Source organism: Notechis scutatus, chromosome 1 (genome assembly GCF_049901735.1).
Source record: "Notechis scutatus isolate UNSWTSFEM ecotype Mainland chromosome 1, rNotScu1.2, whole genome shotgun sequence".
Taxonomy (NCBI): Eukaryota; Metazoa; Chordata; class Lepidosauria; order Squamata; family Elapidae; genus Notechis; species Notechis scutatus.
In genome coordinates, this window is record NC_142009.1 from 151,017,254 (window position 1) to 151,040,162 (window position 22,909).

The following is a 22,909-nucleotide window of genomic DNA, read 5'->3' on the forward strand; positions in this document are numbered from 1 at the left end:
TGCTGATGTACTTTCTTGGTTTTTTTTAAAAAAAAATCAACCTGAACTATTCAGATTTAATTTTTTTTTAACAAAGGAATTTGATTATTGTCTTACTGAAAGCTCATTCGGTTTTCTTTAAGAATAGATAATTTGGGTACATTCATATATTGTGCTTTGATTATGAAATTTTAAATGAATAGCAGAAGTGGACATGATTATGTTCGTTAAACTTGACAGCTGCTTGTTTGATCATAATACATATTGTGGGTGGGAAGCTGGAAAACTGAAGGGATCTTTTCAGACCTTTCACTAGTAATTTCCATTGTATTGATGTCTTGACAGTATTACTGGGGCATGAGTATGGTTCATTTTTCAGGTGTTCAATATCCTTTCCCTTGATTTTCTACAGCTGTAGCTGTAATCAACATTTTTTTTAAAAAAGTTTCACTTTAAGCACCTTTATGGGATTAAGTTCCTATCCCAGGGGTCTTTTTAGAAAAGTTTTTTCACAGTGGAATCTCTTCCTATAATAAGGTGTTCTCTGAAAGCTACCAAACAATTGAATCTCCAATTCCACATAATTGGTTTGGCTTAGAAATTTGAAGCTCAAACAATTGACACACTCCTCATGAATGGTCACTCTTCTGTTAGGGTCATTCAACTGCAAGTATCCAGAACAGAAAAGGAGAAGAAATGAATATTACCCTCATAAATGTTGCCCTGCCCTAGTGGCCTGGCAGCTGTCATTCCAAAGGCTAAATTCTCTTTAGGAACTGATAAAGGGAAGCGTTTCATCTTTTTTCCTACAATAAACTTGTAGGAGAAGAACATGAACCTACAGCAGCTTGCTGTTGCTCATGTATTTGTATTTATTTATTTAATTTACTTGTTTGTTTGAGGAGGCTCTTTTGTTTCTTAGTTTAGTTTTATTGTTGATTATCAATTGTCTTTAATATTTCATTGTTTCTTGTATTTTATACTATGCTAATTTTGTAGTCTTGCTGTGGAAGCAAAGTGGAAGGAAAATACAGTATAAGAAAAAAGTAATTAAGAAAGGAAAAAAAATAAGGTGAACAATGTAATTAATTTTTTTTCTCTTTCCAAAGTAAAATCTGCCTGTGATCTTTGACATACTTTAAATTGGTTTTCTCTCAAGGTAGCATATATTTAAAGCAAGTATCTTGTCTCAAACTATCAGGCCTAACTTATTACAGTTTTGAATGAGTGCTGTGACTTAACTAAAATTAACAATACTGCTATACCATCCAGCTTGTAAGACTACAAAATGATGCATAACATGATATAAAGTTTATATATGTAACAAAGAGGAATTACAGTAGCTTGCATATTCTTCTTCCTCCATTTGAGAGCAACCTAAATGAATGATGGGAAATAGTTATTGTTGAACAGAGGGTTTTATTTAAAGCAATACATATTTTGTGATGGACTACAGTGAAGCAACCACTTCCCAGGAAGGGTGTTGCGATGGTCGGAAGGATTGTTCCTAATTCACTTTTTTCATTGCCATTGCAACTTCAGACAGTCACTAAAAGAATAGTTGTATGTGAAGGACTAACTGTAGTTCCCTTGGCAATAAGCTGCTGTTAAGTTTTTACCAGCTTTCTTTCTGCATTCCGTTTTCCGACTTTACAGCTTAACATACAGCCCAAACACTTTATATTAGTCTTATATCATAGTAATAGTCTGATGATGCCATGCTTAGCCCTTCAGAGACCATCCAAGTTCATATAATGCCACTTTCTGCTTAGGCATGCATCCCTAAAGATCAGTTTGACCATGATGAGCATCATTAAATAACGGATAATCATCTTTGCATTATTAAACATACTTTTAATACTGTAACTCATTCCAAACTATACCCTTGACTGAGTAAGCAATTCATTGAATTAATTGTGATATTGCAAATAGTATCATTTCTGGAACACACACATACACACCACTCAAATTCCATGTGCTCAATTCTCCAAGGTTTCACAGAAAAGCACATGCCATTGAAGTTTTAAGTATGTGAATTACTTAGCCTACTTTATGAATTACAATGTTCCCTGAAAGCAGATTTGCCATTTTACTTGCTGTGAATCACTTATGCAGAACTACATCAAAAGCCTGGTAAAAAGGACTTGAATTTTGATTAAAAAGAGAAGATAAAGGAATTGATTTCTGTCATCCCATTATTCCATAAGAAAGGGTCTAAAAACATTCCAGATTCTAATTAAAACAGTCTCTTCTCTAGTGGTAGGGAGGAGAATTATATAATTTTCTTTGAAAAAGTGTTGGCACTTCTAAGCAATTATTCACAGCCTTTTAGATGACTCAAATACTATAGAAATTATTTTTTCCATCATAACCTGTTAGAATGCATCACTACTGTTTTCTGAATAATTTTAAAGACCAATAATTTGAATTTTTAGTTTTTTATTGTTAAAACATTAAGTTATATTACAAATCTACTTTAAATTGGTAGATCATAAATGAGAAGACTAGAGCATTCCTGTTGGGTCAAATCAATGATCCAGCATCTTGATCTTCATAGAATCTACTAGACACAGCTATATAGAAAATAACATCACTATATTGAGGCTGTAAAAAGAATGAAGTGTTCAGATGTTGTGTTTTTATTTAAGAAATTGTAAACATAACTTTCCCTCCCCTGTATATTAGAGATGTAGAGAAATCTTTAGTATATAATGTTTCAGAGAACTTAAATTATTTATAGTATGTAATCCAGAAGTTAATCTTGAGTAACAATTTGCAGCAGAAAGCTTTTAGGGAAAATTGAAAGATCATTCCTTAAAATGAGCAGTCTTAAGAAAGACTATCCAGATTGAATCTTCATTGTTCCCACTAATTAGTTTGTTATTTTCAGCTTGATATTACTTTGCACAGCTTGTAGTAGATGAATGAATACTGCATTGAACTTAAAACTGTCATGTTCATAGACAAATAAGGTCCCCCTTCATAGTAACAGTATAATCAACCTCTAACGTTTGCTACTTTTCTGAGGAATAATGACTATGATTATGTAAAACAGTTTGCTGCATCAGTTCTGCAGTGCCTGAAATACTGTTCATCATATTAAAATTTTGATGTACAAGAAACATTAGACCATTCTGTAACAGTCTGTTCTCGCTTAATAGTTAATTGATCCAGTTATTAAGTTGAAAATATATTCATGTAGTCCTTGACTGACAACCAGAATTGAATTTGGTATTTTGATTGTAAATTGTTGTGGTTGTTAAGTGAGACACTTATCCAGGTGACTGCTTCATTCAATGACCACGATCTCAGTTCTCCCTTTTGTGTCATTAAGCAACCATGCATAGGTGCCTCAAGAGATTGGTGAGGCCTTGAGGCACCTATGTGCTCTACCAGCATATGAAAACCTGCCATGGGTTGGGAAGTCTCAAATGTTTAGGCCCACTGCTGCATACCCTCCCCTCCATCACTCCTGAGAGATCTGGGTCTTTTCCCTGGCCCAGAAAGTCTTAGCTAGCTAGGCCACTGTCACATGGAAACCTGCCACAGGCTGGAAAGCCTTAATTAGCTAAACTCACCAATATATGGGACTCCTCCTCCTCTAGCCTTGAGGAAGATTGACTTTGCTAGAGAGGTTCTTTCCAGCCTTGAGATAAATTGCCTTCACTAGCTTTTTAACCAAAGGAAAGAAAAGAAACAAAGGGAACTTTTTATGGGGAAGCAAAAAAAAAAAACAAAAAAAAAGTTTTTTTTTTGGCTTCCCCTAGCAAAGGGCCCCTCTCCCTTAAAAGATTTCCTTTGCTGGCTTTCTAGCTGAACCTCACCACACTGGATATGAATATGGCAGACAGGGAAAAGAGCTAGGCCTCTCAGGAGGTGGGGGGAAGAAGAGGAGGCCCATTCGCTGGTGGTACTAACCAGCTGTGGTCTCTCAGTCCAAAGGGGGAGGGAGGTGCAGCACTCTTGTAATCATAAGGACGCCGTGCTGCCAAGCACCCAAATCTTGATAACATGACCAGATGCAGGGATGGATGGAACTTCAGACGGGGCATAAGCGCCATCATTATTTTAAATGGTTGCTGATTGAATGGTCATAAGTTAAAGATTACCTGTACCTACCTGCTCCCCAAAAAGGTAGTAAACTTTAATATAATAGTTAATAGTTAATTGTTCATCATTTTAATTTGGTTTTTTAACAAATTATTTATATGATATTTTTGGCTACTTTGTTTTATTTTGCTTTTTTAAACTTTGTCCTTCAGTGACGTGTGAGGTGGGCAGCTCTGGGTGCTTTCTGACCCGTTTGGAGCCCAACATTTGCCAAATAAGTAAATAATAAAATCAAGTAACCAAAGTTTTCCTCCTTGAAGCATCAAATAATGTATTGCCTTGTATGTTTTAAAAAGTTATTAGAAGTTACTGATATTTTTTCAATGCAGCAGTTTTGTAGATCTCAAAAGATGGAACTGGGAGAGAAGTTTCAACCCCTTGCTTCCAGAGCTTTTACCTTCTAAAAAATAATATCTGCTCCTGTTCAACCTACTTTTACATTCTTTGTAGTAAGCAGCTTCTTTGGTAATATAATCCATTGAGAAAACACCCATGAACCCATTCATTCTTGACTTTATTTTTCTTAAGCCCTCATTTTCACTGCAGCTGAAACTGGCTGGGTAAGATTTTCATAGGGGAAAGCTGCATAAAGAGAAAAGAGTTAACCATTTCCTAATCCCTATTCAGAATCATATAGAGATTTGTTTGTTTATTTTCAAGTGGTTGATTGTGTGAGCATATGTAAAGTACAAAAATTATTAAAGAGAAAGAGAACAATCAAATTAACTGCATGTCATTAATTAAATTTAAATGCTGGGTAAATTATATCGATTATATCTTGGCTATGCCAACTTTTTTTTAAATCCTTGCCCTATGTATATTGTGAAATGCACTATCTGTTGTGCCATTCCAAGAGCATTTGCGCCCTCACCTTGAAAAATGTTATATGTTCCTGCTGAATTGTCTGATATAATCTTCTAGGTGGCCTACAAATAAAAAGAAACAACCCACATTAGGAGGGTCACGACCAACCAGAAGAATACTTCTTAAAAAAATAGAATATGGGTTAGTTTGTAGCTACTCTAATTTGGCTTGAAGAATAATAGATTATTTAAACTAAATCCCCTTATTGGAAGTGCTATTAAATAGGGCTACCAGAACTGGGCCAAAAATTTCAGATGATCAGCAGATGGCCACAAGAAGAGTTATTTGCACCTGCTATCTAAGTAGGTCACCAGGATTTCTGCAGCCTAAATCTGCTATTGACACCTTCCTCCCGCTCTTCCTTTGTGATTAAAAAAAAAAAAAAGAGGGGGGGGGGACCCATACAAACAAGAAAAAGGAAAGAAAAATACAGTTGTTACCCCCATCCATTATGTCAAAAGCGTCACATAAGTACTTCCTAATTGTATCCATAGTAGTTTATTTGCTTTATTCCATAAAAATATTTGCTCAACAGTAAAGTTGAAAGATTAAATTAAAAGCCCAATCATCATGCTAAAGCATACCATATGATAACCATAATTTACTTAAAGAAAATCTAGGGATTTCTCTAAAATATTAATATTTTACATATCTGTTTAAAATAATTTAAGAATGTTAAGTTAATATTAATAACCTAAGGAAAATCTCTAAATAATTCTATCACTATTGGAAAAATATTCAATATCCAGCCTTTGTCTTTTTCTATCAGTTCAGTGGGAAATCATGCTGCCCCCATAGAGTCACAATTAAAGCATCCAAACCAATTTAATTGTAATTATTTTTCTAAATAATTTAAAAAAAAACATTTGTGTGCATTATTAAGGGAACATAACACAGTAGCCTTTGCTGATATAAATTTAATTGAATTAACTGTTTGCTATTGGTTAAAAAGTTTTATTTATTTATTAATTTTTTATGCCATCCATTTTCCCTATAAGGTGACTCTGGGTAGCTGTAAATCTATAGGTTCTGTGAGTCCAGTTGCATTTTGGGTCACTGTAAATCATCTGAATAGCCTCTTTAAGCCTTTTTTCTTTTTCCTTACAAGGTCAGAAGAGATTTGTTTATTTTTATTTAAAAGACTTATATTGCTTCTTAAAATATAGACAATGGAAAGGCTAGTTACCTGGAAGGATCCTTATTTATACTTTCAGCACCACAGCGAAGTAAGCCAGTAATAGTAGTTCTATTTTGTGGCACAACTGAAAAAAACAGAGGGCCAAAAGTCATGAGTTTAATCTAGAATACTGTACCCCTATCTGCCTACATGAGCGAATATATAGTAATCTTTAAGGATTAATACCATTAGTAACATATACTAAAAATATAAAGATGTCTTGCAAGCAAAAGAGCAAATTATTTACTGGAGAATTGGACGAAGAAATATATACAGATGAATGCCAGTCTAAGAAGTTATGACAGAGTACTGTATTGAAAAAGATATGATTAGTCTTCAAAACGGAGTTGATAAACAATAGGGAAACATAATCAAACAGTGTTATATAACAATTTAAATGGAGTAATGTAAAAACTGAAATAAAATCATAAAATTATCCCATAGATTCCTATGCTGCAAATATACTGGAACTAGTAGCTTTTTTCCCCACCCCCACAAAATGATTGTTTAAAGGTTGAGAAGAAAGGCTAACATTTGCATTTAAATGAAGATTCTTTGTGTAGAAATGGTGATTGCTGACCTTTGCTCTTGCCTCAAGTATATAATTCCATGAGTTGCTAGGTTTTGTTGTAGTTGTCATTGAAAGTTTGGGGACTAGAACATCAAAGCAATCAGATAAAAACAATGCAAAATGAAAGAAATCAGCTAAATTCTTATCAGTGTTTCCCAGACTGGATGCTTGATTAGTCTTCATTATCCATTTTGCAATCATTATTTCTTCTATATTTTATGTCTCTCTCCCCCCCCTTAGTAGATCTTCTTTATCAAAGAAAATTTGAGGGTCATGATAGCCTTAGCATCAGTTGACGATGAATGTTAATGAAAACTCTATGAATTTGTTAAAGAAGTATTAGGAATAATTGGCAATTTGCAAGTATAAGGTTTTCATTATACAGGTCAGAGCACATTTTAATTTTCTGTAGGAATCCCAAAGCTGATTTCAATTCCTACTGAGCTGAAGTCAACGGGAAAAGCTCAGTTTCAGCCACCATGGGCTCCATTCCAGCTGTGACAATTTTCAGGTAATGATAGAAATGCTTTTCAGAAGATAGTTCAGGATTGACATAGGTTAATTCCAGATGGTCAATTTTATGGGTAGTGTGCATGGAATATAATTAGTTATCCATATGTGGGTGTTATCTTTTTCTTATCAATCAATGTTTTAATTTCCATTTTTCTCTTATGGGAGTAATCTAGGACCTGAAACATCAAACAAAAGAAAACAAAACATCAAAAAAAACCAAAACCCAATAACAACTCAGGAACATGAAATATGAATGTTCCATTACGTATGGCATTTCTGCATACATTTTTACACTTACCACTGTGTTTAGTGAAGTGAACTAGGATAAGGTGAGAGAAAAGGGAATGTTAGCTTGATAGGAAAAATAGAGAAATCTGACAATTTGTGACCAACCCTGTGTTGTTATCAGTGTTTAGTACTGTAATTTATCTGACCAAAAGTATTTAAAGCAAATCAACTATTGAGTTTGATGTAGCAGTAGCATTTAGACTTATATATCTTTTCACATGCTTTGCAGCCCTAAGTTAACATATTGTCCCCAACAATCTGGGTCCTCATTTTACCAGCCTCATATACTGCAGTTCTGCACGTGATGCAGAAGAACAGACAAAAGGAGATAAAAGGCTTGTACCTAGATAGTCTTAATGTGCAAGATAAGATGAACAAAATGAAATGTCAGATCAAATCCTGATCCACAATTTTCAATAAAATTTGCAGTGTCTTCTTTATCATTATGTCAAATTCCAGAGGACAAGTTGCCTGTGCTGCATAACCTTCTCCTTCAAGTCAGTGGGTTGCCCTTAGGGATGTCATAAGTAAACACTGTATAATGTTTTCTTATGTTGTGTGAAAAGGATGCTATCTTGAACATTTTTTTTTGTTCAAGACATAATAGTCTTTGTCTGAGTGTACTATGAATTTAGTCAAACCAATGAAAAAAGGAAATATTTAAATTGGACCCATACAACCTAATATTGATTGACATGTCTCTACAATAATTTCTTTTACAACTCTGAACTAAAATAGCTTTTACCTATACTTGATAGTGTGATAGAAATACTGTAGTTTGACCCATATATTTATTGTGTTCCAAGACAGGATAAAAAAATAGTGTTCCAAACATAATGTTTTTCAAATGTTTCTATTTTTTTCAACATTAGGAAGCAATTAAATCCATGAAGATAATTTTTGGTTTGTTCCAACCCAAAAGGAAGTCTGATCAGAAGAGCCAAATTTGGGGCATTTGTTTAACTGTGGATTTTAAAACATTATTGCAATTCGCCAGCTTGGCAGCACAATCAGAAGAGCTGCTGTTATTCTTTAGCATGGGACTTGCAACGCCTCAACCTCAATAGGGGTAAAAAGCAGGCAGAAACTTTGCTTGATCTGGTCCTGGAACTCTACATCTTGCAAAAGCTGCCAAACAGCAAAAAATAATTTAACAGAGAAACTTCTTGAAACTGTGAAGCCTTCAACTCCATTAAATACTGCAATTGCTTTTACAAAGCAGAATTGTTTGTCTCTTGTACTGGAGCCACAGAGACTGCTACTTACAGTTTGAGAAGTTAAACTTTAAATAAACTAGTATTGCTTGAAATTATTTTAGGGTTCTAGTTAGTGCCTGACAATTTTCTGTAAGAAATTACAATTGTTCTTATGAGAGTTGGTGACATTCTATTCCAGAGGCAAAATTCTGGAAAAAAAAAACCAAGAGGATTGGTGGTTTTCCAACACTTCTCTTTGGTGTAAGTTCCTTATATTTTTTATGTAAGCATGCATTTATTCAAGAGACAAAACATAGTGGGAAAGAAAAATGTTTGAAGAGTTTCAGTTAGCTGTACTTTTGAAGACTTGCTCTCGAGAGGAAAGCCTGGTCATAATATTAAATGCTGCAGACCAAAAATACCCTTCTGTGGTACACAAATATATTTGCATTGTGTGTTTAGGATTGCAGATTGCAATCTATCTGAGACTCACGGATGATGTAAAAACTCAGATAGACCTTACAAATAGTCCTCAGGTTATAACCATTCATTCATTGACTGCTTGAAATTGTGATTGTGTTGCAATGAAATAGGCAGTTCTCACACTTCCAACTATGGTAATGTCTCTGCAATCACAAAATCTTTGAGGTCTTAGTGACCAACCTGCATGACCACTAGAGGGTTGCAGTGTCTAGTGGTCATGTTCTCCTGCTCTGCGTGCACTGCTTCTGTTTCAACTCCACCTGCCTGCCTATCTCTCTCCCCACCACACACACATCTCTGCTTTTTTGGCCATCCCACATAGCTTTGCTGAGATGAAGACCCCATTGTATTCCACCATTGCTACCAAACCCCTCCCCCAGCAAACTACTTTCTTTAATCTCCTGGCACCATCACCTTCATCCTCCTCTTCCCCCTCCTCAGTGTCACCTCCTCTTCCCTTCACTGGGTTCATTTATCTTGGCTGATCTCAAGCCCCACAGTGCAGTGGCTATATGAGGCTGGGCCCAGAGATGATGATGATGGGTGGGTAGACAGTAGCAACAAGGACAATAGTGTCTCCATCTTGGTCATGTTGTGCGAAGTGTACAAAAGTGCAGAAATTGGGGTGGGGGGAGATAGATGGTGAGGGGAATTGAAGTACAGGAAGTTTACACAGGGCTGGAGAAACTAGTTGACTCAGTGATAACCTGAAAACATTCCTTGCCTTGGAAAAACTGAGGCTCAGGGCTGGGAGGGACCATAAGCTGGGAATGTTTTGGATTAGCGTGGGAGCTGTTGGGAGATGGGAGATGAGATTGCCATTTGCAATTTTTCCAACTGGTTTCCATCAAGCAAAGTCAATGGGGAAGCTGGCAGGTGGTCCCAAGTCAGCCATACCTCCTAACAATCTCAACCAGGACTTCCAGAATTGCCACTGCTAAGCAGCAGAGTTCTGTGATGATTCACTTAATGGTTGCTTTGCTTAGCGATGGACATTCTGGTCCCAATTAGCAATAGCACTCAGACTTATATATCACTTCACAGTACTTTACAGTCCACTCTAAGTGGTTTACAGAGTCAGCATATTGCCCCCAACAATCTGGGTCCTCAGCAGAGGTGGGATGCTACCGGTTCGACCCAGTTCTATAGAACCTGTAGCAGCGAAGAGCAGCTGACACCAAACCAGTTCGGTGTTTGGCCCACCCGCCTGCCTGGGCTGTTCTTTATTTCCTGCTATTCCCTCCTCAGCTGCTTTGCATGGCACAGCTGAGGTTGAAAAAGCAGGAAAAAAGAGGGTTTTCAAATGCTGCACACCTGAGCGCAGCGCTTGTCAGCTGTCCAGGCAGCACAGTTGATGATTTCTTGCAAATGCTACACACACGATTGTCTCCAGTTCGGAGAACCGGCAAATCACTCTACTGGCTGGCCCCTCCCCTCCCCACCCACTCACTCCTTACCTGGCATGCGAGCCATCCAACTTGCCTGGTTTGGTAAGTTGCTATTTTTCCTCTTTTTTTTTACCCTGACCATCAGCTGTTCTGCTCTGCCGGGAGAATTAGATTAGCTAGAAAGCAGGAAATCCTTGGACTGAAGCTTTTCAGTGCAGACTCAGGTAGCCGATTGCACATAGATAGATGGTCTAAGTTAATCTGTGATTCTGTGAGCAACTCAAATATGCCTGCCTGCTTTGCCTGCTTTCGGGTAAAAGTTGCTCTTTTTTAAATTAAAATTCAATATTTACATACATAGTGTGTTGTGAGTTAATTTTGTGAGTTTGCTTGCTGGCAAATTTTATGAGTTTGCTTGCAAGCAAATTTTATGTGACAGACTCAGATAGCCGATTGCAGATAGATAGATCTCTAAGTGAATCTGTGATTCTGTGAGCAACTCAATCTGCCTGCCTGCTTTGCTTCTTTTGGGTAAATGTTGTTCTTACTCAATATTTACATAAATATTTATAATATTTACATACAAACCATGCCCACCCAGTCACATGACCACCCAGTCAGCAAGCCACGCCCACCCAAGACACACCCACAAATTAGGCCACACCCACAGAACCAGTTGTTAAGAAATTTGAATCCCACCCCTGGTTCTCAGGGTTTAATTAGGGTTTTAACCCAAGGACTATCTGTATTTGGCAGGAACAGAACAATATTTTGACTGCTGTAATATAAGATACGGTTTCTGATTTATGGCAAATGGAGTTCTATATTGATTTGCAATTAAAATAATAAAGAACTAGGAACACAGTCTGGGGCCAGAAAATTAAAGGAACAACCTTTTTAAATAAAAGAGCTGCAAACCCCTGGAAACTAATGGATTAGATAAATGTGTTGTTGCATTGCAATCAAATATTAGGCAAGCATGACTGCTGAATCACTCCATTACAATGATGCATTCTGAGAAATAGCATTCTAGGATTTTTACACAAAGGGTTTTGTTGCTTAAATTCAGTGGCTGCCATGGAAGAGAATCCTCTTCCTAGTTTGACTGAACTGAAAGATCATGACAGAGGCAAGGAGCATCTCAGCCAGGACTGGGCATGTGTGTGGCTGTTTTCTAGCTAATACTCTTTGCATAAATGTAGCCTGTTGACATCTGAGGAGCAATTAGCAATATTGATATTGCAGTAGCATTTGTGCAAAGCTGATTCAGGGGGATTCAGAGATGATCTTAATGCTTTACAGTGGTGATAAATAGTTCAGTGGATCAAAAACCCCATTGGTTTTGGTCTGTGCAAAATAGTTGCTTACTTTATTGCTGGGGAATAGCATCCTGAATCAATAGCCCTGCATGCCAAATGGGAGGTTATTGAAAAATCTAAAGGTTTCAGAAAGGTTTATCAAGTTCAGGGTTTATTAATCACGTTCTCTGTCAAAAAAGCAGAGGTAATAGCTGGTCATGGAGGTAGCAAGTAGGCTTATTTAGAATGTGACATATATTGCATATAGAAAACAGGGAGCAGAGTGTGCAAAACCTTGGGACATTGGTTTATACTATATGTGATGCATCATGTTCTAGTGCTAATATAGGGCTAATATAAATTAGTGTAAATCTAGTGTAAATCCTATGTGAACTGTGTATCTGTGAATTGTAAATTAAGATACTGTCAAGATCAATATCTTAATGAACTTGTTATCAGTCTTAGTTTTGAACTGATGACCTACAGGCTTGATCTATCCATCTCTATGCTTAATTTTATCAGGACCTTCAAACTGAAGATGTTGGCAGTTTGGCGTGGGTTAGTTTCCACCTACAATATTCTAATCTGAGTGGGTGGATTATGTCTGTTGACAGTGTAATCCAGGGGTGTCAAACTCATTCACATTGCAGGCAATATCGTGAAGTATTATGATGTTTTTTGCCTTTGCGGAGCCAGGGTGGGTGTGGCCTGCATGGGCCTTATCCGTCCCATGGGCCGCCAGTTTGACAGGCCTGGTGTAATTGAAACTGTCCTGTTTACCCTTTAATATAAATGTGTATTTTTTAAAAAAAATGTGGAGAAATATGGGGAAATATCTTACTATATTATTTTATGCACACACAGACACACAAGTGTATAGTACGTGTATATATATGAATGCATGTATGTACACAAACAGACACAGACACACACAGTTCTCATATATTTTGGTCTCAGAATACCTTTATGTTCTTAAAATGTTTGAGGACCCCAAACAATATTGATATCTTGGGTTATATCTTTCAGTATGTGTCAGGTGCAAAGGATCAGGACCATGCATTAAGTTACAGTTCAAAAGGTTTATTACACCTATACACAAGAATGGGCGCGTTGGTTCAGCAGTTAAAGATGCTGAGCTTGTCAGATGAAATGCTTGCAGCCTGGGTTTGAGTCTGTGTGACTGGATAGCTCCTGTTACTTGACCCAGCTCTTGCCCTCCTCGCAGTTTGAAAGCATGCAAATGTAAATAGATCAATGGGTACCACTTGGTGGGAAGATAATATCATTCCATGCACTTTGGTGTTTAATCATGCTGGCCATATGACCAACAAAATGTCTTCGAACCACGCTGGCTCCCTTGGTTAAGAAATAGAGATGAGTACCTCCCCCTAGAGTTGGAAATGACTGAACAGAGGAAACCTTTAGCTTTACTTTTATAAACAAGAATCTAGTCAATTAAATATCAGTACTAAATTGGCACTAAATAAAGGTCAACGGAATTCAAGGGGGGTTGGACGTGGACCGTTTGTGGGAACATAACTCTAAGCTGATGTCACCCTTAACTCCACCTCAGCTTTGTCTCCTCTTCTTCTACAAAATGTACCAAGTTAAAAATTAAAACTGAGAACTGTTGAAGTATTTTAGTTTATGTACACACATACACACATAAATACATACACATACATACATACACATTGAAAAATCTATCTATCTATCAGAGGACTTCCGGTTTGCCAGGCTTCGGCGGTAGCAGGGATTCGCGATCCTGCGCGATCCCTGTTGCGCTAGCTGTCTTGGTGCCTCCGATCCCGACGGGTCTGGAGGCTAAGGCTGCCCCGTAGAGGCAGCCGAAGATAGGAGGGATCCGGAGAGGGGTTTGGGGGCATCGCAGACCCCCTCCCCACCCGGCAAAACCCCCTTTTCTCAAGGCGGTGGAGCGGCGGTCTGTAATGGCCACCACAAAGAAGCCGGCAGCTGGGTAAGACTGTGCAGGAGGAAGAGGGAGAAAGTTTTGAAGAGAAAGTTTTTTTGGCTGAACCAGGACTTTAAGATATGCCTAACATCCTGAAAACCATGACTTTTTGAACGATACTTTGTTCCCAGAGGAGATTTTCAAGCGGCGTTTGAGGTGCTGAAAGGGAAAGCTTACTCTCCTTCCCTACGGAATTAACAAATGGACATTGAGAAACCTGTATTTTTATAGAAGGTAAAAATTTGGCTCTTTGTTATAAGTGGGAAGGGAGAGGACATATATATATATATATATATATATTAAGATCTTGTTGGAGGAGATGCCTTGAAGATTTTGAGACTAAATTAACTGCAACAAGGCTTTAAAATACAGACTGGACTTCTTTTTTTTCTTTTTACTGATATTACCCCAGGAAGAGAAAGTGAGAACTTTGTGCTTTGTTTGGACTGATTGATGACTCTGGGACTTTGGGGAATTGCTTCAACTTTTGAAACATCTTGGTTGTTTTAAGAAGAAGAAGAAGAGTGGGGGGGGAGAGAAAAAAAGAAAAGGTTTATAATGGCTTTACTTGTTGATGAACTTAGAAAGGAATATGGAAAAATAAAGAAAGAAGGCAAGGACGCTGTGGAAGAAGCCTTTCATTTTTTAGAAATGGCGCTTGCTATTTGTCAGCAAACACAACAACAGATGGAGGAAGCAGAAGAAGAAGAAGAAGAAGAAGAAGAAGAAGAAAAGAAGAAGAAGAAGAAGAAGAAGAAGAAGAAGAAGAAGAAGAAGAAGAAGAAGAAGAAGAAGAAGAAGAAGAAGAAGAAGAAGAAGAAGAAGAAGAAGAAGAAGAAGAAGAAGAAGAAGAAGAAGAAGAAGAAGAAGAAGAAGAAGATGCCATCTTTAATGAATCCAAAAGTTTAATTAAGAAAGAAAGGAGAAAGAGAGGAAGGAAAATGAAGGACTTAAGACTTAAAAAAACACTCAAGAAAGAGAAAAATAAGATGCAAAATCAACACAATGTTAGAAAACAAAAGAAAAAAGGAATACAACAGAGAGGGGAAGCTAAAAAGGCAGAGGTTAGAAGAGGGGGAGGTAAAAAGGCCAGGTGGGAAAAGAAAGGAAGGGAAAAGGGGGAAAAAGCCACAAAGGTATGAAACAAGATGGGAAAAAGGGAATTTTTTTAGGGATAAAGGGTAATGTATAATCTTTTTAAAAGAAGATTCTGCAAGGTACATAAGATGGTACTGTAGTATTTTTTATTAGAAATAGAAAATTAGAATGTTATAAGAATTAATAAAAGATTAAAATATTGAAATGTTTAGTAATGATAGACTTCAAAATTTAACAAAATATTAAAGGGAATGTTTAAAACATTGAGTTTAATTACAGAGTTTAATTGACTATTGTGTTGATGTTATTATAAATTTATTACTGTAGCATTTGTTTTTGAAATAGATAATTGGAATGTACTAAGCAGAATCAGATTGGGAACTAGGTGTTATTTTAAATGTTAATTTAGGGGGATGATAGAAAGGCATCATACTTTGATTAGTGATTCCAGGAGAAATCCTTTTTTTTACTATAGGGAATGAGATAAATGGATAATTTGGGAAGAATGGGCAAAAGATACAAGTATAATGATTTAAATTAAAATGAAATAAATAAAATAGAATTAAGAAGAGTGAAAAGCGGGGAGAAGCTATATAGAAGATATAGAATGGTAGATAAGATAGGTAATGGCATATAAGATGAACATGAATTTAATTGAAGTCCATATAAAGAGAGGTAATCCGGGGCCAAGCTACTTTCTAAAAAGAAGTTTTATGTTTTTGTGTTTTGTGTGTTTATGTTTGTTTGAGAATTGATAAAACCTTGGAGGAATGTTGGATGAGAATAACGGTAAACAAGTCAGAGAGAAATGAAGATGATGAAATGGATAAATATAGGGAAAAATAATAATAATAATAATGAAATTGAATAAGAGTAAAGAGAAATAATGAGAAATTTGCTAAAATATATTTATATGTCCATATGGAAATGGGGTAAAATAGAATTATGTTCTATAAAATAATGTTTTATCCGACTTGTAAAAATTTATAATGGAAAGAGGTTTTATGTACTCAATGGTTAATGATGGTTTGTTTGTCTTTAAAACTAATAAAATTTGTTTTAAAAAAAAAAGAAAGAAAGAAAAATCTATCTATCAGATAGAGATCTATCTATCTATCTATCTATCTATCTATCTATCTATCTATCTATCTATCTATCGTAATGGAATGCCACAAGTAAAATTAAAAGTTTCATATTTATTATTTTGCAATGTGAGCTAGCAAAGCGACATAGCACATATACAGTGAAATGTGAGATTGGACTACATTCAGTCTTAAAAAATGGCTGTAAATTGGAGTACGGTATATCACAACACAACTATCTAGAGCTTTTTATTTTTGAGTTGCCAAAATTAAAAGATTGTGGCCTCAGCTATGTTATTTTTATTTTTTATTAACTAATGTGTGAGGAATAGGAAGTGGCATAACTTTGTTGTACATTTGAACTTTCTGGGTTTTTTTTTGCAAGACTGACATTTAAATAGGATTGTCATTTGAAAAAATGCCAGCGAGGAATGTATCACTGAATGCTATTTTACTGAAATAGTTTTTGTTCAAATAAAAGTGAATCTTGTAAATAAATTCATTAATGCATGAACAAAAATGAAATCTAAAATTATTACAGATTTTAGAGAGCTTTTTTTTTTTTTTTTGCAGGTTTTTTTTTTTTTTTTTTTTTTTTTTTTTTTTTTTTTTTTAGGGGGGGGGGGGGGGGGGGGGGGGGGGGGGGGGGGGGGGGGGGGGGGGGGGGGGGGGGGGGGGGGGGGGGGGGGGGGGGGGGGGGGGGGGGGGGGGGGGGGGGGGGGGGGGGGGGGGGGGGGGGGGGGGTTAATATGGAAACTCTGCAGAAATATGGAAACTGACATGGAATAGTACACGTATTTTCCTCAGCCCTGGTTTTCTCTTATTACCAATATAAAAGCATGATAAAAAGAAATCAATTAAGAAAAGATTTTCTTTAAAATATTACTTTTTTCTCTCTGAAAACCCCCCATTGTTAATGTTCTTGTCTGAGTTGATACTAAGGAATATATTTACATATATCGATTCTAAGGTTTGTATGTTGTACTAGAACAACTTTTTCATTACAGTGGAGATGATGCTAGTGAACTTCAATGACAAACAAAGCATGTAATTTCATGACAGAATCCTGTTACAGCTTATTGTCATGATCTTTCTTATTGTCATTAACCTTTCCCAGAACAAAAGAAGTCTGATAAAACATGCGAATATGAAATATGATTGCTTCTATGCAAAATCATTGTGAGCAATATTTCAGTAACAACTTCTAGAACTCCCCAGAGAAAAGGGCTCAAACCTGAAGAAATTGAATTCTAGCAGAGATCCTTTTTAAATAAGACATCCCCTCAAATGCCTGCAAATCAAAGTAAGTTTTATGAAAAAAGGAATGGAGTATTAGTACCAGTTCTTTGATTTCTAACATCAGGGGCTACCGGAAGATAAATAATCTTTTCAGGCAATTCCCAGCCCTCTGTCATCTAATTAAACATAATCTGCTGAGTTTTTAACAAAGCGCTGAGACACACAACTAGTAATCCTGACCAATGAGAAGATCCATTACCTTTGCTTTGAATATCCATCTGAATTTGAAAGCAGTGATTGATTCAATAAGTAAAAGGGTCCATTCAACATGTGCTTGCTTGCTTTCCTTAGAGGATTAATTATCTTAGTCAGATCATGACTCTGGAGGAAGTGAATGATGATTCACAACATTTAATGGGAACAGGATATTCTGATCTTCATTTATGTGCCTGAGTTTGGCAGACAAGAACAACAGAATGGCCAGAAAACTCACCTGCTTGTTTGTACATTTTTATTGTCTCTGGTAAACTTCATATGTAGATCAAATAGTTTTGCCAATACCTTTTAATATTCTGCCATATACAAGTTTGTTTTCACCTATATACAAATTAGGCTGAAAAAGTTTGATCGGGCAGCAATTCTTTTGTCCCATTGTATGTTTGTCACTTTCCTTTTTATGTAAAATTGTAGTAGGTCTTAGAAGTTGCTGTTTGAGGATAGATATTCACATATAACACTACATTTCATCTTAAATGCAACTTTAAAGAGTACTATCATGTCAAAATATTGATAAGTGCTCTTCCTACCAGAAGACATAAGGAACACTTTTTTGAAATGGATTTAAAAACAACAACAACAACAAAACAACAACAAAAACTGAAGTGAGCTACAGTAGAATTAAAATGTTTTATCACTCTGGCAAAATCTAGAAGGTATCCATATTGTTGAAATTCTAGTTCATTATTATAATTCTTCTCTTTTGAACTTTTTAAATCATAACCTAATATAGAAATATAGAAATTCACTTTGGCAACTTAGTATCAGTGAAGAAACATTTCTAAAGTTGGTAAAAGGAATATACATTTGCTGACTTGCTCAACAATCGATGCACACTTGGCAGTATTTTCAGTTTGGATTGAGTGATTGATTAAATAAGTTTACTTTAAAAATAGCAAGTACTTAAATTCTAAATATCAGCACTTGCCTCCAATCCTAGTTTTCTTCAGAAAAAGGTAAATTTCCCTTGTCCCGTCAAGTCTGAATCTAGGGCTGAGTGCTCATGTCCGTTTCTTAGTCGAGAGAGCCAGCATTGCCTGAAGACACTTATGCGGTCATGTGAACAGTATAACTATACCCTGAGGCACATGGAACGCTGTTACCTTCCCACAAAAGTGGTGCTTATTTATTTACTCATATTTGCATGGTTTCAAAGTGGCCAGGAGTTAGGGCAAGTAACAGGAACTCAGATCTTTAACCCAGGCTGACAAACTTAGCATTTTTAACTGCTGAGCCATCACACCCCTTTCTTCAGGTTGTGATATCAAATTGTGCTCCTGTCCTTTCTCTGATTCAGTACAGACTTTGGAGAACAACAGAGTGATCCCTGCTATTACGTTTTACTCTATATGAGAATAAACGTTTATATAATACTGTAAATTGAATATAACTGCTTCCAGTCTATTTGGTTTCACAATTATTTTAGCTACTCTAATAGATTGCTTTATATATTGATGCTATCTTAAAGATAAAATGTCCTTGTTTTGGAAAAGTATTCATGTACTCATGGAAAAGCTGGAAATCCACTAATTTGTTAACTAAAATTACTGAGTGTGTAGTTCGTTTATTGAAAAACACCATTTTAAAATGTGGACCCAATTTGGGATGCTGAATATCAAATGGGGGAATCCAGATTGTGTTTAAGATATTCTTCTCAATATCTAGTCTGACCTTTATACAGTATGTGTTATTATAATCTTTCCCATTTGCTGTAGTGTGTGAGTGTGAGTATGTGCGCGCGCATGCATGCATGTGCACATGTTCGCCTATGTGCATACCTTCAATTCAGTGTTGACACGAGAGTACACTTGCAGTTGTTTATACAGGGCATATACTTGACCCTAAGGCAATGTAGGAGAAAGTTTACGTTGAAAAGCTGTGATACATATGTTGCAAAGAGAAGGGAGACATTGAACAAAGCAGCACCCACTAATTAAGCACAAATAATGACTACATAGCATGAAATTTTTCCCATTAAACCTGTGGGAAATCAAGCCCAAAAGCTTTCAACACACCAAGATCCTAAATTATCAATTTTCAAATCCGAGGCCAAATTGTGTAAAATATTAAGCTGGTGCTGGATGGCTCATGACCCATCAAACAAATTAAAACAATATAGATTTTGTAGAATAGCCTTCCTCAACGCTTGCATCTTGTGGTTGATGGTTGAGATAGCTGAAGAAGTAACATTAATTATTTTCGCTAAATTCCATGCAACAGAGTTAACGTTAAGGTGGATGTGAGCAACAATTGCTGGCACGCCCACTATAGACAATGCTAGCATTACATATTCTGCTTTATTAAGTAAAGTTGCTTCAGAGTCACAAGTGTATCTAGTGTGACCCCACGTCGAGAACAATTCAAGTGAGGAATTTGTTGTTTAGAAAGCAAAACAGGAATCAGTCAGCTGAGGCAGCATTGTCCTTCACTTATATTAGCAGGAATATAATTAAAAGTTTCTTGACCACATGTAAAAACCATCCTTGTGGTAGCTAAACATGGGCAAAGTGAAAGAAAGTTTCTTCAAAAGCTGTGCAGTTCAAAGTAGGTGAGCTAATACGATGACAGTGAGGTTTTTTACTTGAAGATATACAATTAACTACTTATGTGCAAGTTATATTTACAGGGACTGCTACCATTGTGGTGTGTAAAGCAATTGCATAATAGGCAGCAAATCCTGAAGTTTTGAATTACTATAGAAGGAGTGCAGACAGGAACTAAACATGTAGAAAGAAAATGTTCCGTATCATAGGTTTCAGATAAGCAAAACACATCATTCTGCGTGATGTTAGCCAATTGCACCCATAAGTTTTACTTCATTCGTTGCTCAAGTGAGTGTTTGTGTGAAATGACAGCCACTGATGCTGTAAACAATCAAGCATAAACAAATGAGTCCGGATTGGACACTGTGCCATCTGTAAAGTCAAATTCCTGGGATTGGATCCGGGGACTGGTATAGACATCCTTGGCTGGGAGGACACAACAACCTGGAATCCACAAAGGTCCTGTAGGAGCAAACACAACAGCACAGCACAGCCCCCTCGCCCCCAAGTAATTAAATTTTGAATAGAAACGTGTGCACAAGCACATGGGGGCATGCATAAGCACTCTAACATGCCTACCGTCCCTGTCCTATTGTTTTTTTTATTTTTCTTATATGTACCCATTTCATGTATTCATAACTATGTATATACAGTATGTATACCTATTATCTTGTAAGCGATTGACAAATCAAATAAATAATAAATAAATAAATTTAAGGTAAATAATACTTTTAAAACTTTTTTAGAGATCCTTTCCCTCCTTTTTTATTTATTTGTGGAGACAGGCCTTAAATGACCGATGAGCATGTTCCATTATGGCTATATTTCAGGTTGTACAAAATTGCAAACAATATGTTGTAAAAATGAGGGCTTGCCTAGTAGGTAACATCCATTTGCCAAAGTTGATGATGAAACAATCTGCTTGGCTTGATTAACTGGAATATGGCAAGCTTTTGCCAGCATTTAGCATTTTGATGGAAAAAAGAGTGACTGAAAAAAAAATCAGCAAAATTATAGCCTTAAGAAAGAGCCCCAGAAAGGGTCAAGTAACTACGTATGTAAGAAATATCTTTGGTCTTGTAGTAGTTGTTGCAAAATCCTGGGCATAATATAAGCACCTGAAAGATTAAAAGCACTTAACACACATAATGAGAGTTAGAGATTAAATCAAAAGGCTGTTGAGAAAAAGTTTTGAAAGTTAAAATAGCAGGACACTTTCCAGGTATCATCATGACTATCCTTATAAGGACAGGAAAGGAAGAAGTCATTAAGCAAGCAAGCCAAGGATCAATAGACAAACAATACAGCTTACATAGTCAGGTAAAGGACATTGAAGAGATAAGTTTTTCTAAAAATAAAATTAAAAATTAGATTTACATAACTCCACCATTTACACTTTATTGTACTTATAAAGAAAAACGTTATTTGCAAAGCCTTCATGATTTGTAAACCTTTCATGATTTTACCGGTTGTGCTGGCAATAGCCATGCATTCTCCACATTCTTGTTGTAAACCCTCCAGATGGAGTCAAATTTTAGTGTCAATTCTCTGCTTTAATCAAAATATGGATTAAGAGCATGTACAAAGTGCAGCTAGTGTTAAATTTTGATTCCCCTTGCTGAAACTGGGAATTGAGCCATCTTCAGAGATAATGGTTCCAGGCCAACTGCCAACCTGGGAACTAAGCCACCTTTACAGATAACGTTCCAGGCAATTTGACAATCTCAGTCTAACTATCTGAGGCTGCTTTGTTTGAAAATCAAAAAATAAATAAATAAATCAGAAGATGAAGCTATGTAACCTATAAAAAAAATATTTTCTAGCCTCATCTTTGTCGAGGCAAAAACTCAAAGCAGAGAAAAAAAAACTGTTAAAGTGATCAAAAGCCTCGCTCTCCCCCCTCCTCCGCTTTTACAACAACCAGCGAGGACAAGAAGGGGGGGGAAATCACACACAAATAACTTTCATTATCAGTAAAGCACACACAAATACACACACAAATAATCCTCTCTTTCCAGTAAATCACATACATTTCTCCATGGGATCTTTTTCATGTCCGGACCATTCTCATTTCTTACTCTCCTTTCAATCTGGGATGGGGGTCAACACACAAACATTTATACCAACTTTTTTTACCATCAACATACTCACAAATTTGTACTGTAATCAAGCTACTTGCATACCTACAATTCTTTTCTGAGAACCAATAAGCTCCATTGTAGAGGATCTCACCCTCCAGGGCTGGAAATGATTACATACAGACACATTCTCACACACAACATTTCCAGACCTGGGGAGGTTTTGTCCCTTTAAATTTCCACATTTTCTTTTTTTGGACAACCTATAGTTTGTTCTGAGAGCATTGGGATAACTCAAGGAGTGGTCCCAATCACAAAGGCAATTGTGGGCCCGAACCACTGCCTATCTGCCTCCCACAGATCTAAGTCCAATCCAAAAAGCCATTTTAATTCTCTGGCTGCCAAACATGTTACAATTAATTTATTTTGAGCTGCAGCTGTTCCAGTTAGGGCTATACACAGGTAAAGGATATTTTTCTTCAATTCAGTCCTATTCAATTCTGCATGTACTTATTTTACATTATTATACATACACAGCTAAGCTCTATTCTGCATGCAATTATTATACATTATTATATATACACATCTAAGAAGTTTTAATGGAAATCACATCCTGAAAAGAATAGTAAACATTTTCTTCTTCTCTTCATTCTTCCTAACACATATATAGCAGCATAAGTTAACCATATTTTCTTTGATCAACCCCAATGTACTTTAGGAAGGGCCTCTATTTTAAACATGAATCTGTGTCTCG

General features: G+C 36.3%; 1 protein-coding gene and 1 long non-coding RNA gene across 5 annotated transcripts in view; one reads left to right on the forward strand and one right to left on the reverse strand.

Annotated features, from left to right (window-relative positions):
- Positions 1-22,909, forward strand: part of MACROD2 (mono-ADP ribosylhydrolase 2) — a 1,127,501-nt gene that overhangs the window by 341,397 nt on the left and 763,195 nt on the right. The gene's annotated exons all lie outside the window — the stretch shown is intronic.
- Positions 4,591-6,202, reverse strand: LOC148133041 (uncharacterized). Its single transcript, XR_015746242.1, has 2 exons — positions 6,140-6,202; positions 4,591-4,671 (listed from the first exon to the last, which is right to left on the reverse strand). It is a non-coding gene; the product is annotated as an uncharacterized LOC148133041 (long non-coding RNA).